This window comes from Polypterus senegalus, chromosome 3 (assembly GCF_016835505.1).
Source record: "Polypterus senegalus isolate Bchr_013 chromosome 3, ASM1683550v1, whole genome shotgun sequence".
NCBI classification, from domain to species: Eukaryota; Metazoa; Chordata; class Cladistia; order Polypteriformes; family Polypteridae; genus Polypterus; species Polypterus senegalus.
In genome coordinates, this window is record NC_053156.1 from 270,488,195 (window position 1) to 270,504,612 (window position 16,418).

The 16,418-nt window shown below is 42.1% G+C and overlaps 1 long non-coding RNA gene across 1 annotated transcript in view; it reads left to right on the forward strand.

Moving 5' to 3' along the window:
• The window catches only part of LOC120526904, a 94,215-nt gene extending 79,912 nt beyond the window's left edge, over window positions 1-14,303 (forward strand). Inside the window, exon 3 of the long non-coding RNA XR_005633229.1 lies at window positions 13,433-14,303. This is a non-coding gene — a long non-coding RNA (uncharacterized LOC120526904). The remainder of the gene's footprint in view (window positions 1-13,432) is intronic.
• Window positions 14,304-16,418: the final 2,115 nt, after the last annotated feature.

Genomic DNA, 16,418 nt, shown 5'->3' on the forward strand with positions numbered 1-16,418 from the left:
TGTCAGCATTACTTGAGCAACCAAAGGATAGATAGATAGATAGATAGATAGATAGATAGATAGATAGATAGATAGATAGATAGATAGATAGATAGATAGATAGATAGATAGATAGATAGATAGATAGATAGATAGATAGATAGATAGATTGATTTACCCTTAAGTTTCCAAGCTGATGCTAAAGCTTTATAACCTACTGGTTAGGCCTCATCTGGAGTACTGTGTGCAGTTTTGATCTCCAGGTTACAAAAAAAACATAGCAGCACTAGAAATGGTCCAGAGAGGAGCAACTAGGCTGATTCCAGACCTACAGGGGAGGAATTATGGCGAAAGATTAATAGAGCTGAGCCTTCACAGTTTAAGCAAAAGAAGAATAACAGGAGACATGATTGAAGTGTTTAAAATTATAAAGGAGATTAGTCCAGAGGATCGAGACTGTTATTTTTAAATGAGTTCATCAAGAACACAGGGACACAGTTGAAAAGTTAAAGGGAAATTTTACACAAACATTAAGAAGTTTTTCTTTACACAGAGAGCCATAGACACTTGGAATAAGTTTCCAAGTTAGTGTGGTAGACAGTAGAACTTTCAAAACTCGACTTGATGTTATTTCAGAAGAATTAAGATGGGACTGGCAAGCTGTGTTGGGTTGAATGGCCTTTACTTGTCTAGATTGTTCTACTGTTCCAGAATACACCTTAGTATATCATATTTGACAAGCAAGTATTATAATACAAATGGCTAAATTTAACTCTGAAAATAACATCAAATGAAGAATAAATCTACGAATTCCAACATACATAAAATGCCAATAATACAATCAGTTTCTTGTTGATGCTCTTTCTTGACATGGACCAGATGAGAAATGACATGAACAGCAGGCAACAATGTGGCCAACCTGCTGGGCTCATGTTAAATGAATGGGATAAAATTTGTAAACAGACTGTAGTGATACTTTTTTGATACTGACAAGTTGGACAGGAGCAGATCACCCCAATGTATAATCCACCTATCCATTACCTAAACTTTCTACTCCTAGTACAGACCTAAAGCCTACTGTGATAGTCTCAGATGTAAGGCAGGAATCAACAGCAGATGGAAAGCCAGTCCAAAACAGCTAACATGTACTAGTGAATTAGTCAAATGTGCACATGTTTGAAATGGAGGAGGAAGCTGAAAAACCCAGAAGAAATCCTCTTGGACAAGAAGGGAATGAGACAACTGCAAAGACAATGTAATCAAGCCTGGATTGGATCCTGAGCTCCTAGAGAAACAGATGAGAAATTCAGTGGTTCAGTAGGTATGATGGTGTGAGGCCTATAAAAAAACATTGTCACCTTTGCTACATGATGAGTGCAGTACAACCACCCAGTGATGTGTCAAACAAATAATGTTCTTCATTGTATGATCCTTTTATGTCAGGCCTGCTTGGTATCATTTTCAGCTTGGAGCAGCCCAATCACAGAAAGAAATTTCATCTCCTAAGAATAGCTAATCAGTTCACCTCACCGGTCTCTGTGACACCAATTGCAGTGTGATCTACACTGATTGAGGAAGAGCCACCACACAGATCTTGCATGGAGGTGCCACAGGCCTGTGTATACCTTCTTGACACAATTTAAAGCTCTGTTCATTTCCAGCTATTGTTTAACTCAACAGTCATAACATCCAAGTGTAGCCCCATTCAAGCAAACTAAACTGCTCTATTGCTATGATTTTAAAATTATTTCTTTCATAAATGTTAGTGTTCATGTAGACCAGACAGCTGCTTTCAGGGTACAAATATTTTTTGTCACAAAACATGCATTGCTAAGACACCAATGATGTGTTGTTCTTTTTTCCTGCTTCTCATGTGAATTTTACTTCAGGTTTCCTCTGTATTGTTAAAGGCGTCTTCATCAGCTTAAGTATGGACTCAGTGCTGACTTTCCATGAATAAAAGTGAGTGTGTTCAGGAGTGTGTCCTACAACAGACGAGAACTGCATTCTGCCTTGTACTTGATACTCCAAGGGTAGATATGAACCCCCTGTGACTCTGAACTTGACGCACTCTACAAGGGCTGGATGAACCACTGGCTTATTACACACAGGCGACATTCTAAATAAGCTCACATTCTCGTAACTAATTGTATTAAATGAGCTTCTTATAAACAGGCACTGCCAGACAGTGTCTGTCTGATGGTCAACAGAGCTGATGCTGGGTTCTCGCTTGCTGATTTCATCTCGGCACATTAAAACAGATTTCTGTAATAACACCTTAAATACAAACAGATGGAATCCGATTTGGCAGGCAGGCGCTGAATGCACATTCCTTTAGGAAGCTTAATTTTAGGATAGCTGCTGTGCCTATGGCTATTTTGCCAGAAAGAAAGAGTTCTGTTGTTAGTTAAGAAGCACACACAACCACAATGGTGGCAAGGCGCCAGCTCTTCAGTTTATGCCTTTAGAGACTCTCTCTCTTTTTTTTCCACATCCGGACAAGACAAAGTATGTTGAAATATGGCTGACGGGACAGAAGTGCAACTCTAAAAAAAAGGCAACACTTGGAGTGAATTGGCAAGGCAGTGTGGTCTCATGGAACTGGGGTTTAAGTCACAAGGTTTAAGGTTAAATTGCCCAGTCACGTAGCCCTGTTGCACTCCAGTGTCAAATGACTGTGTAAGTGGTTTGAGGATGCCCTGTAAAACATGAAAGCCTACTTGGCTGGGATGTTGGGTAATGTTGCTGCCAGAGACATAAGTTTAGCTGCTGGGTAAGAACACCTTCTGAAGCTTTTAGACATTCTTTTGTATTCCGTCTGGTATGAATATTTTAGGTGTTCAATATTTTTTATGTCTCTTACTGTAATATTTTCCTATGATGTTCTTGTAATATACCTTGCCAAAAGTTTGGTGTCACCTGACTATATACTCTACTCTATATGAGCTTGTTGGACTTTCCATTCCAAAACCATGGGCATTAATATTGTTGGTGACCTATAACATCCTCCACTCTTCTGGGGTGGCTTTCCACAAGATTCTGGAGTGTGTCTGTGGGAATCTGTGTCCCTTTAGACAACAGAGCATTTGTGAGATCAGGTGCTGATTTTGGATGAGAGGACCTGGCTCACAATCCAAGTTCTAGTTCAACCCAATGATGTTCAGTAGGGTTGAAGTCGGGGTTCTGTGCAGATTACTTGCAATCCTCCATGTCTTTATGGACCTGGCTTTGTGCAAATGGGCATAGTTATACTGGAACAAAAAAGGGCCTTCTCAAACTGTTGTCACAAAGTTGGAAATGCACAATTGTCTTTTGTATGCTGTGGCATTAACAGTACACATCACTGGAACCAAAGGGCCTTGTAGAAACCCTACCATTATCCTTCCTGCACCAAACTTTACAGTAGGCACTATGCAGTCTGGAAGGTAGTATTCTCCTGGTATCAACCAAACCCATCAGACTGCCAGATAGTAAAGCATGATTCATCACACCACAGAACATGTTTCCACTGCTCTAGAGTCCAATGGTGGTGTGCTTTATACAATTCCAGTCAATGCCTGGTATTGTGCATAATGATCTGAACTTGGTCATGGAAGTCCATTTCATGAAGCTCCTGAAATACAGTTCTTGTGCTGATGTTGCTTCCAGAGGCATTTTGGACATCTGTGGTGAGCCATGCAACAGAAGATTGATGACCTTCATGCACTTCAATCTCTTGCCAGCTCTGCTCTTTGAGTTTCCTTGGTCTACCATTTCATAGCTGAGCTGTTGTTGCTCCTTGATGCTTCCACTTCGAAACAATAGCCTAACAGTTGACTGGGGTGGATCTAGCAGAGCAGAAATTTCATGTAAAATGTATTTTGTCTTTTTATCAATTTCATTATCTGTAGCTTCTTTTTGCAATTCAGGAATGTGTTGGCCAGAGCCTAACTCAGAAACAATGGGCCCAAGGCAGGATGCAACCCTGGGCAGGACACCAGCTGATCATAAGACACACCTATAGAGGAGCAATTTATGACTGTACTCTTCATGAAATAAAAGGAAACCAGAAGTTCCCAGTGAAAATCTCCACAGAGACACAGAGAGAATCTGCAAGCTCTACACAGACCTCTCTAGATCTTGTAATTTGAACACAATTTCCTTGAGACGTGAAGCAGTCACCTTGGTATTTTGTGGTTCTTTGTATTGTTTGGATGTATCTTTTGTTAGGTGTGTATTGATCCACCATGAGTCAAAGGTATTACATACTAGAAACACTTGAACCTACGGTCCTCAAGGAAGCGCGTCTGATGAAATGCAGCACCTCTGGTTACTCCATTAGGGTATGTTGCAATGTCCTTCACTGTGAATATTTTCCTGATGCACATGGCACTTTTTTTTTAACATGTTGGATGCTGGTGCAGCCATTCATTTCTACATATAATGTGAGGAGGAAGCCCGCACCTCAAGTTCTTTAGTTGTGTGTCACCACCTGTTGTGCTAGGAGTGAATGAATTGTGCTTATAATGCTTGTGTTGTATGGTTAACCTCAGGCTTTGTTTTGTGATCAGAGTGTATAACTTTCAGTTCAGTTGGCCTGTACAAAGTGATTCTCTTTCAGTACTGGTCATTTTCCTGGTTAGAATTACACCTGCATTGAGTATCTTGCAGTGGATGTGTATGTTTGCACCAAAAAAGACTAGTCAACCTGTGCAATGTGCTTCACCGTCAGCACCCTGTTGTTTTCTTGTCTGTTTCTTTTCATGCCTACTCCTCCACTTGCCATGATAAGGACCTGAAGACCAATCATATGGGTGAGGAATTCTGGGGTTACTTTACCCATATCACATCATAAACTCTCGATTAAGACTAAGATCGAAGGTCAAGGCCCAGTGGATTGCCAGTTTTTGGTTCATAGAAGGACAACCCTTGCCATTTTATAAACAGATTATATACTGTATATGATGCTATTCACGGACATGGCACCCAGAGTGTGGGTTTGTTCCTGACTTGTCCCAGTAGCTCCCATTAGTCTCCTGTTCCTGCTTTCCCCCTTAACTTGTTACAGTGCTCAGGGCTTGCACTCAATGGAGAGTGCTAAATAAAAATAAACAATTGGATTGAATGAGCATCCTCTCAATCCATAAGCCTAAAACTTAGCTGCGACTCTTCTCTTGTCCCTAAGCCAAAGACTGGGACTTACTGCCATGAAAGTTTTAAAGGGCTCTAATTAGTTGGTGGGCTAAGGAGGGTCACGTGCCAGATTCCAGTCACATTTAAACCAACCTTAATTGAATTTTGATAGGGCAGGCTCCTCCTGGTCTCCCTGCCCATTATAGTGCTACTGTGTAGGGTGAGTTCTTCTTAATGTCCCCATTTGATTGTGGTATAATGGGGACTCAAACAGAATGAGCCCACAGTAAAGAAGAAATGCCTGATTAGTCACTTGAGCCAATGAAGTTCTCCTTTAGTTCAGCTGGATTAGACTGGCTTTCCACATTCAAATTGTGGAGAGCCCCCCGAATTGAATGGGCAAGGCCTGTGCTACTTGAGAACATATCTGTCACCTAATGAACAATGTCTCAAGTGCTCTGTGTGTATCTTTCACTGTGACACCAACTGACACCAAAGGTGAACACTGGAAGACACATCTTGGGTGTATTGCACCTTCTAAATGGTCAAGCACTTGATTGGCACCAACGGGACCGTGTCATTTTCTCTAAAAGACAAAGGTTTATAATCCCAGTAAATAACATGCATTTACTTACAATTCACATACATCTTTTGAGCCCCTAGTGTCAGGCGATGGAAATACAAGGAAAAGCAGGCATTCTTCGGTAGGGGCACACCCACCATTGAACATGAGACATGAGGTTTGAGGCTCCAACAGCAACTGTTGTTTGGGTTGCATTGCCAATAACAATAAAGAGCTTTGATGAAGTGCTCACCACCAAAGGAGTCGTATAAAATGAAGCTTGATTGATTTCCAATTTTTGGCAGTTAGATATTTTTTTGAGACTGAGCAGCAACAGGGAGAGGTCTACTTTACACCCTCCTGCTAGCTTTGGCCAGTTGCTTGCTACTGCAAGATGCCCAGTAATGGCCTCTGGTTTTCATCCAGATACTCATACTGCCTGCAGCTTCTTCTGTCATGAGCCTTCTACCCTACTGCTACGAGAGTCAAAGCCACAGCAAGTGGAGCCATGACCTTGGACACACGACTCCTCAAGGAGCTTCAAAGAGCAAGCTGGGCAGCCTGCCCATACCCTCTGCACTGCTGATGGGCTTTGACTTGACTCCTATTCCTTCTTTTCTGCTGCCTACAAGTGAATGGCTCTAAGAAACATTACATTTCAGCGCCAAGTTCAGACCTGTGCGACTGTTTGTTTACCTAGGAAAAGGAGCCAAGAAGCGCCTCCCATGAAGGCAAAGGCCAACAGAGGAAATCCAGTTTTCTGCACCATAAGGGAGCGTTCAGAGAGAGGGACCTCGTTAACCTAAATATTCATTTCCTGCTGCAGCCAACAGGGTTTGTTTTGTTTGAGCGCCGGGTTGAAAAATGAGAAAAGATGGTATTTGCTTAAACATCTCCCGGTGTTATGAATTTAGTGTGCGATGGCGAGAGTTCAAATCAAAAAACCAAGGGGTGGAGGGAGGAGGAGGAGGAGGGGGGAAGGGTGACTGAGGAAAGAGAGAGAAAAAGAGGGAAGATTGAAGGGAGTGAGAGAAAAGTTAGAGGGTGACAAAGAGAGGGAATGACCAGAGCAAACCCCAGACTGCCCCCCAACCTTACCTACACACAGGTCAGGCAGCTAAATGCCAGTGAGTGCGTAACTTCACCCTCCTGTTTACCCCACAGTGCTACCTCTCTCATCTCACGGGTGTAAAGCCCTCACTAAGCAAGTCATTTGCAGGTTTGTGTGTCAAAACCTCCTGTCAGGCCTCAGGTTCAGTTACATGAAAGCAGAAGTAGAAATGAAAACTTCACCACGATGTGTCCATCACAGCTCAAAAGGGCTGGCTGACCAGGTCATCTGATTCTTTCTCCAGTTTCCGTCTTCTGTCAATTTGCCCATCTACACTCACTGAGCAAATTACAAGGAATGCCCTGTACACCTGCTTATCCATGCAAAGATCTAATCAGCCAATCAAATGGCAGCAGCACAATGAATAAACTCATGTAATTGCAGGTGAAGAGCTTCAGTTAATGTTTACAACAGACAACAGAATTGGGGAAAGAAAAGCGATTTCAGCCGTAGCATGATCATAGGTGCCAGATGGGCTTGTTGGAGTAATTGTGTAACTGCTGATCTCATGAGATTTTCACGGAAAACACCCTGTGGAGTTTACTAAGAGTGGTGCATCCAGTGAGTGGCAGTTCTGCAGAGAGAAACACCTTGCTGATGAGAGAGATCAGAAGAGAATGCCCAGACTGTTTTGAGCTGGCAGAAAGGATACAGCAACTCAGATCTCCACTTTGCACAACTGTGGTGAGCAGAAAAACATCTCAGAATGCACAACATATTAGAACCTGAGGGCAGATGGGCTACAACAACAGTGGACCACATCAGGTTCCACTCCTGTCATCCAAGAACAGAAAGCTCAGGCTGTAGTGAGCACAGGCTCACCAAATCTGTACTGGAAAAATGTAGTCTGGTCAGATGTATCTTGATTTCTGCTGAGACACACAGATGGGCTGGCACCAACAGAATGAATCTATGCACTCGTCTTGTATCAGCACTGCAGGCTGCTGGTGGTGGTGGTGGTGGTGTAAGGGTATGGGGAATGCTTTCTTCACACACTTAGCCAGTTAAATCAAGCAATCACCACTCAAATGCTTTTTGAGTGTTGTTGCTGACCACATGTATCCCTTCATGACTACAATTTACTCATCTTCTAATGGCTACTTCTAGCATTATAATACACTATGTCACAAAGCGAAAGTCATCTCAAACTGCTTTCAAGAACATGACAATGAGTTCAGTGGCCTTCAGTCACCAGATCTGAATCCAATAGAACATCTTTGGGATCTTTGGGATGTGGTACAACGGGAGATTCACAGCATGAATATGCAGATGACAAATCTGTAGAAAGTGTGTGAAGCAAACATGTCAAGATGGATCAGGATTTCAAAGGAGTGTTTTGAAGAAGTGAGGCTATTTTGAGTGCAGAAGGAGGCAATACCCAAATTTAATATGGTTGTCCTAATAATTTGCTCCATGTGTGCACTGTGGCCTCCTAAGTAGTTTCAGACTATATGACCTTGCAAGTCACTTAGCCTGCCTTCAGTTGTACAAATGTGGATACGTTTTTTGTAACCTTGTCTGGTGGACTGGTAGTCAACATTGTATTGTTGTACTGATGGGCAAGGCGGTTGAGTATCACAGGGCCCACACACACCCACACACACTCACACACAAACACAGCGTCAATTAACCTAACCAGCATGTCTGTTTGGGTATGGAATGAGACAGGAGAACCCAAAGAAAAATTCACACAAACACACTTGGTCAATAACTGGCTGTCAGCTTCTACTGTGTAGCCCATTCTAGAAAGGTCATTCATTCATTCTCCAACCCGCTATATCATAACACAGGGTCCCGGGGGTCTGCCAGAGCTAATCCCATCCAACACAGGGCACAAGGCAGGAACAAATCCCCAGGCAGGGCGCCAGCCCACCACAGGGCACACACACACACCCACACTAGGGACAATGTAGGATCGCCAATGCACCTGCATGTCTTTGGACTATTGGAGGAAACCAGAGCACTTGGAGGAAACCCACACAGACCCAGGGAGAACATGCAAACTCCACGCAGGAAGAGAACCCAGGTCTCCATACTCTGGGGCAGCAGCGCTACCACTGTGCCACCATGCCACCCCTATTCTAGAAAGGTGATATATGAAATAAAATAATTTCTTGAGACATGTGGACTAGTGGTTAAATTACTGGACTGTATAGCACAAGGATGCTGGTTTAATAGTTACCATTGAAACCTTGTGGAGCCACGACTAGGCCACTTAACATATTACAGCTCCTCTTACAAACATCCAGTGGATTCAGAAAGTATTCAGAGCCCTTCACTTGCTGCACACTTTATCGTCATTGTCAATAGATACATTTGAATGTTTTACCCATCAATCTATATTCAATATTCCATAATGACAAAGTGAAAACATGTTTTCAGAAATGTTTGTGAACTTATTAAATATTAAAAGCTGAAGTCTCTCATTTAAACAAGTTTCAGACTCTTTGCTGTGGCACTCCAAATTGTGGTCATGTGCATCCTGTTGGTTCTAATTCTCCTTGAGATGTGTCAAGAACTTGACTGGAGTCCACCTGTGGCAAACTGAATGGATTGGACATCATTCAGAAAGGCACACACCTGTGTATAGAAGGTCCCACAATTCACACTGCATGTCGGGACAGAAACTAAACCATGAAGTCCAAGGAACTCTCTGTAGTGAGGCATAGATCTGAGCAAGGGTATAAAACCATTCCTAAAGCTTTAAGTGCTCCCAGGAGCACAGTGACATCTAGAATTTTGAAATGGAAGAAGTCTGGGACAACCAAGAATCTTCCTTGAGCTGGCAGACCAGACAAACTAAGTAACCTGGCAAGAAAGGCCTTAATCAGGGAGGTGATCAAGAACCCAATGGTCACTCTAAGGCCAGGTTTATAGTTCACGCGATGTGACGTGTGCTCCAGCAGATGCTACTGCTATGCAAGCGTTGTACTGTTTATACTTGCGTGTGTACTTTACATAAATCTGGAAGATTCCACCAAGTGGCAGTGCAAGATATCATCATGGTGAAAAAATATTTGGCTTTGCTGTGTTGTGAATTGTCTGAAACATCCATTACATTTGAGGACACCTTGCCACAATATTTCTGAAAAGGATGGATGTTTAATGATTAAATTCATCAATCCAGGGATGCACCCATTCCAGCTAGCATTGGGCAGAAGGCAGAAACAATCCCTGGATCGGGTATCAGCTCATCGCAAGGTGAATACAAGCACTCACATTCACGGGCGTCATTTTACCATCACTGAATCCCCAAATTTGCATATCTTTGGAAGGAAACCGGAGCACATTATGGAGACCTACCAGGAAAACAGGCAAACTCCAGGCAGGGAACACCATGGACGTGACTCCCTTCGAGACAGCAGTGCTAACGCTCTGCCACCGTGCCACCCCCACATGTGTAATTATTAACAGTATTCATTATTTAAGTGAAATTAGCAATTTATGTGTAAAATGTAACATACATACTTTAATGCATTTCATCATGAAAGTGATATCAAGTATAAATGTAAGGATTCTAAATGTGCAGAGAGTTGGAATATCATACATTTAATGTGTTCTGTGCTGTGATCTATCGCTGCTTTCTGCTGCTGCCAAAGCAGCACATAGCGATTAATAACTGGGTCAGTTTTAAGATGAAGTTTACGACGGTCTACTTTAATAATAAAGTAAACTGCAAGATTAAAGTGGACATTTCGAGATCAAAGCTGAAATTTCCACTTTAATCACAAAATACACCTTTTCATTGTGCCCTTAATTTTTTTCTCTGTGGCTCAAATACAGCGTTGTTGTACATTCTGTTGCTGTTGTGAAGATGCAAAAAAAAAAAGACAGCACAGAAGATGGTATGTGAGACTTTTAAAATGTATCGTGTCATTACATTGGGGAATATTGAATATAAAAGCACCACGAATGCATTTGTATGTTGGCATTTTGCTTCACCACATCGAACCATTCATCAAACATCGAAGCAGGCACAAAGATCCTGGAGGAGGATCCTCAAAGCGACTTTCTGTCACATGTAGATAGTAAACAGAGACTCTGACGTCACATTCCAACTTTTATCACACTGCACCCCCGACTTTTGTGCTCGGACTGCAACTCATGCATGTGTCGCGTTAATTTCTGAGGACCTGCTCAAAGGATGCATTAAAAGAACGCTGGGAACGCACGGCAGCCATGATGGGTGCACATACGCATTCTGAGTGTGATGTATAACCCTAAGAGGTTTCAGAAGTCTTCTGCTGACATATGAGAAGCTATGGGAAGGACAAACATCTCAGCTGCACTTCCTCAATCAGGTGTGGTTAGACCAAAGCCACTCTTCACTAAAAGGCAATATGACAGCCAAGACATTTGGACTCTAAGAGTACGATAATAAAGATGATGAGACAAAAATTGACCTCCTTGAGCAGAGCTGCTGGAAATAAGGCACTGCTCATCACCTGCCCAATACCATCCCTACAGTGAAGCATTGTGATGGCAGAATCATGCTATGGGGGGGTTTCTCCGTGGCAGGAACAGGCAGACAAATCAGAATTGAAGGAAAGATGAATGCAGCCAAATACAGAATGGTCCTTGAAAAACAGCTGTGTACAAACTCAGACTGTGGTAGTGGTTCACCTTTCAGCATGACAATGACCTGAAGCATACAGCCAAAACAATGCTGGGGGAACTTTAAGACAAGTCTGTGACTGTTCTTGAGTGGCCCAGCCAAAGTGCCGACTTAAACTTCAAAGAAGATCTGTGGAGAGACATCCCATCCAAGTTAACAGATCTTGAAAGCATCTGCCAGGAGGAATGTTGTGCAAAGCTTGTAGAGACTTACGTAAGAAGACTTAAAACATTAATTGCTCCCAAGTACTGAATTAAGGGTCTGAATACTTGAATATGAATGACAGATTACAGCTTTGATTTTTTAATAAATTTGGAAACCTTTTTAAAAACCTGTTTTCACTTTATCATTATGGGTTATTGAGTGTAGATTGATGTGCAAAAATGTCAAATTTATCCATCCACCTTAATAAAAGGACAAGTGTCTGTGTGTCCATCCAGTTGGTACATCTCTGCTATCAAACATTAGCATTGCTTTTTTCCATCCTGTTCTAGTAACCAGACAGACACACTACACTCCAAACATTAACACTGAGGTCTACGTTGATGACTTGGATTTCAATCCATATTAGACAGCTAGCACCTGCTAGTTCAAAATGAAACTGACAAAACACAATAAAGTGTGCAGAAAGTGAAAAGAATATTTTCTCAATACTTTCTGCATTGACTACAGTATATGTAAATGCATGTATTGCAGCTGTAGGTTTGAACAGAACAGGATATTTTACACACTGAGGTCCACTAGTTAAAATCTAGGCTGTGCAACACAAGAATCTTTACCTTAGTTCTTTAACCTGACAATGCTTCAATTAGAATATAGGAGCGAGAGGAGACCATTCAGTCCATCAAGCCCATCTGTTTAGCTAATAGCTAAGCTGTTCAAGTATCTAATTCAGATTCTTCCTAAAGGTTGTCAAAGTTTCTGCTTTAACTACATGTCTCGGTAGTTTGTTCCTGAGTCCCACAATAAAGTTCTAAACGCATGTCGACTCAATTTCCCCCTGATGTCCTCAAGTTTGTGATTCACCCTTAAGCAGAACAAATGTTATTGGATCTACAGTACTTTATTAATGCCTTAGAGGATTTTAAATACCTGGATTAGGTCCTCATGCAGTCCCCTCATGCTCAAGACCCAACAGGTTTAATTCTCTCAGCCTGTCATGTCCTGTCATGTCCCATGATGCACTTGGTCACTCTCCTCTGCACAACTTCAAGTTCTGCTATGTTTTTCTTGTACTGGGGTGATCAGAACTGCACACTGTACTCCAGACGCAATCATACTCCAGTTATAGATTAGATAAATATTAATAATATTTATATTGATATAAGATTACAATGTTATATTGAAATTACTTCTATTAGATAAATCTCTCTATTATAAAAAAATTTTTTGCGACGAGAGATCTTTTGAAGAGAGACACTTTCACGTCCCGTGAGATGGACAAGGCACATAATACTTACAACCTTTGGAAGCAAGTCCCGTGATACACATGCAGAGCAGGTTAGAGATAATGGAAGTAGGAAAATTCAAAAGTCTCAAGAAAATGAGAATAAAGATCACATTACCGTAAACAAATGGAAAATATTACTCGGTGACTTAACAGAACGGCGAAACGAGATCGCATGGTGTTTGAGTATGTCTGGAGGACAAGAAGGTGCTGTACAGGCTTTTAAACGATTGTCGTGCCGCATGGAATGCACATCACGTGGCACGGCAGGAGGAGGTAAAAAAACAAGTGTTATTTGTTTTGCATTGTATCGCCGTTTAAGAGGGGTTTCGGAGGGGAGGTCACATCTCCTTGGAGTGCGTTCAGCCTCCCTCTTCACAACGGCCCGTAGCTCTGGCCTAGGGGAGGATGGGGTTGGCGAGCGAAGCCAGCAGGGGGTGAAACCCTCTATTATTAAAAAAAGTAATCAATTAACCTGTAATACGTAAGTCACTTATTTATTAGCTTAATCAGTTAATTTAATGGACTCTTAAGGGCTTTCTCAAGAGCTTTTTGATCATGATTTTCTAAATTCTAAATATTTTTTCCTTTGTTTGACATCTACAGAGACTTTCAGATGACTCATCCATTATAGGCTGCTTTACTAATGGAAATGATTCAGAGGACAAAAATGTTGTGGAGAACTTTGTTGTGTGGTACAGTGAGAACAACCCACAACTAAACATCAGCAGGACAAAAGAATTGGTGTGGACTTCTGGCATGCCATGAAGCCTCTGAAACCAGTCACCATTCAGGAAGAGGACGTGGAAGTGGTGCACAGCTACAAGGACCTGGGGGTTCACATAAACTACAAACTGGACTAGCTTGACAACGGAGCTGTACAAGAAGGGCGAGAGGAGACTAGACTTCACAGGGACACTTGGGTCATTTGATGTATTCAGCAAGCTGTTGGAAATGGTCTGGAAAGTGCATAGCAGCCAGGGATGCAACTTGAGGTCAGAAGATGCACAATGCCTGAACAAGTTTAGCAGGAAAGTCTGCTCCATCACAGGTTGAACCATGTGCTCACTGCAAGCTGTTGTGGAAAAGAAGATGGTGGCAAAATTGGATACCATCATGAAAAATCACCTCCGTCCACTGCAGGAGGTGCTGTCCTGGAGAACTTTAAGCTCTAAACACAGTGTGCTTAGAAGCACTTCTGGGGGTCTTTTCTGTCCAGTGCTATCAGGCAATTCAATGCTTACACCTGATGTACTCATTAAGTTTGTTTTTCTTTCTTTACTTATTGATTGATTGGCTGTATTATTTGCCCTGTGAGTCTGTAACCTTGTTATATATGTTTCTGCTGCTGTTTGCATCTGAATTTCCCCTTGGGATTAATACAGTTTATCTAAACTAACCTAAACCTAAGTTTATAAGCTTTGGTGCTTTTTAGTGCTCATAATACTATGCTGCTTATTTCTACTTGAAGCTTTGGTCAGTGAAATTATTATTATTAAAATGATTCTTTTTCTCATTAAAATTCTGTTTCAGTGGACTTGTGTGGCACACTGATTAGTACTGCTGCCTGGCACCTCCAGAGACCTGGATTCAAATCCTGTACAGTTAGTCCATGTCCGCAGGCTTTCCTCTAAGGGTCTCCACACGTTCTCTCCCACATCTCCTAATCTCAAGCAGTTCGGTGACCCAGGGTGGTTGTGCTCGAGCACAGGGAGTGGGGTAGTTCCTGTCTAGTGCATGATGCTGTCCTGTGACCCCGTAACGGAAAAGCAGTTTTTGAGTAAGAAGATGAATGGAATTTTTGCATTATTGAAGGCAGACTGGAATTGTCCAAAACAAGGTTAAGGCATACGCCAGGCTCCATTACATTAAATTTTGTGAGGGCCTCAAATGTGGCGGATGAGAGTTCCCCAACCCCCCAATTTGCTTGTCATGCCAGAAGCCCACTCTGTGGACATTTGTATTTTAATGTCGGCTCCCGTTCTCTGGCTCCTTGTTGGAGGCTCTCCTCTGCCGACAAGAGATGTTAAGAGAATATGTTACAGTTGTCTGAAGCGAGGTGATATTTAAATTAGCAAGTGCGGCAGGCCTGTAGATACATTTCTGTTTTAATGAGAAACAGCGATCGAGCTGACACGTAGCTTTAAAATGGGAGCGAGGAACTTTTCCTTCCTTTAAATGCGAGACATTTTTGTTGCGCAGGCTGCTGGTTAAGGTTGGCTGACTCGGTGACATAGTCGTTTGATTTCACTTTTTTTTTTTTTTACATTTTATTCACAGAAGAATCGCTTTCGCTTCACGTTGGTTTGAACTGCCCTGTCTGAATTCCAGCAATTAATGCAAAGGGCCGGTTGCATGTGGCGAATGCTCTTTAACAATCTGGAAAAAACACAAAAATCTTGTTTGCTTTGATTTTTTTTTTTAATTTGTTTCCTGTTCCATGAAATTTTTACTTTCTTTAAAGAGCTCAGGGAGCTTATTAAAGCAGACATATTTTTCCCAATTTCTGAGCAGATATTCTCAAAATAAATAATACTGAGTATTTTTGCACACTTTTATAAATACTGTAATCTCTGCCTCTGCAGATCTGTGGCTTTCATTTCTTGTTTCTGTCAAAAGAGAAGTGAAATTCTGACTAGTTGTATAGCTTGCGGGTGTGCTTAACTTGAGAAATGTGAGGCTGGCACATATTGCATAATAAAATAAAAAAAATAAAATAAACCACCTGTTAATCAGTAACTCCCTCCTCTCTCGTCCATGAGACAAAACTACACTACAATTAGCTGCTTAAGCACCCTGAGACAACAAGTCTGCACTATTTATATTTTTAATTCTGGCCTGAGCTGTTGCCAGATTTCTCTTACACCCTAGGTGGTATTTATGCCCACCGCCTAGGCAGCTTCCACAAGTGGCTGAATTCACAAGAACAATAATGCGGCGTTAGTCTCCTGCCATAAACCAGTAAGAATTTTTTGCAGGAGTTGGACGGTGGGCCAGCTTTGTCCTCCAGACATTGGGGTTTTGCTTCTTTGTCAAATCTACATCCTGAAAGTGCAAAGTGTTTCATTGTATATTTCCAAATTTTACATGCATTGTCTTACACTGTGACCCTTCTATAACCAGGAGGACCAAACCTGCCATCTTCTTGAACCTGCTTTACCACAAAAAGTGCAAGGTAGGATCCAGCCCGGAGTTTTTCTACATACACCTACAGCTACACACTAGCAGAAGACATGCAGATTCCATACAGGAAACACCATGGGTGGGACCCCAGCAACCTTCTCTGATACTGTATCCCGACTTCTTCCTCTTCTTTCGGCTGTTCCCGTTAGGGGTTGTCACAGCAGATCATCTTCTTCCATATCTTTCTGTCCTCTGCATCTTGTTCTGTTACACCCATCACCTGCATGTCCTCTCTCACCACATCCATAAACCTTCTCTTAGGCCTTCCTCTTCTCCTCTTCCCTGGCAGCTCCATCCTTAACATCCTTCTCCCAATATACCCAACATCTCTTCCTCTGCACATGACCAAACCAACGCAATCTCGCCTCTCTGACTTTGTCTCCCAACCGTCCAACCTGAGCTGACCCTC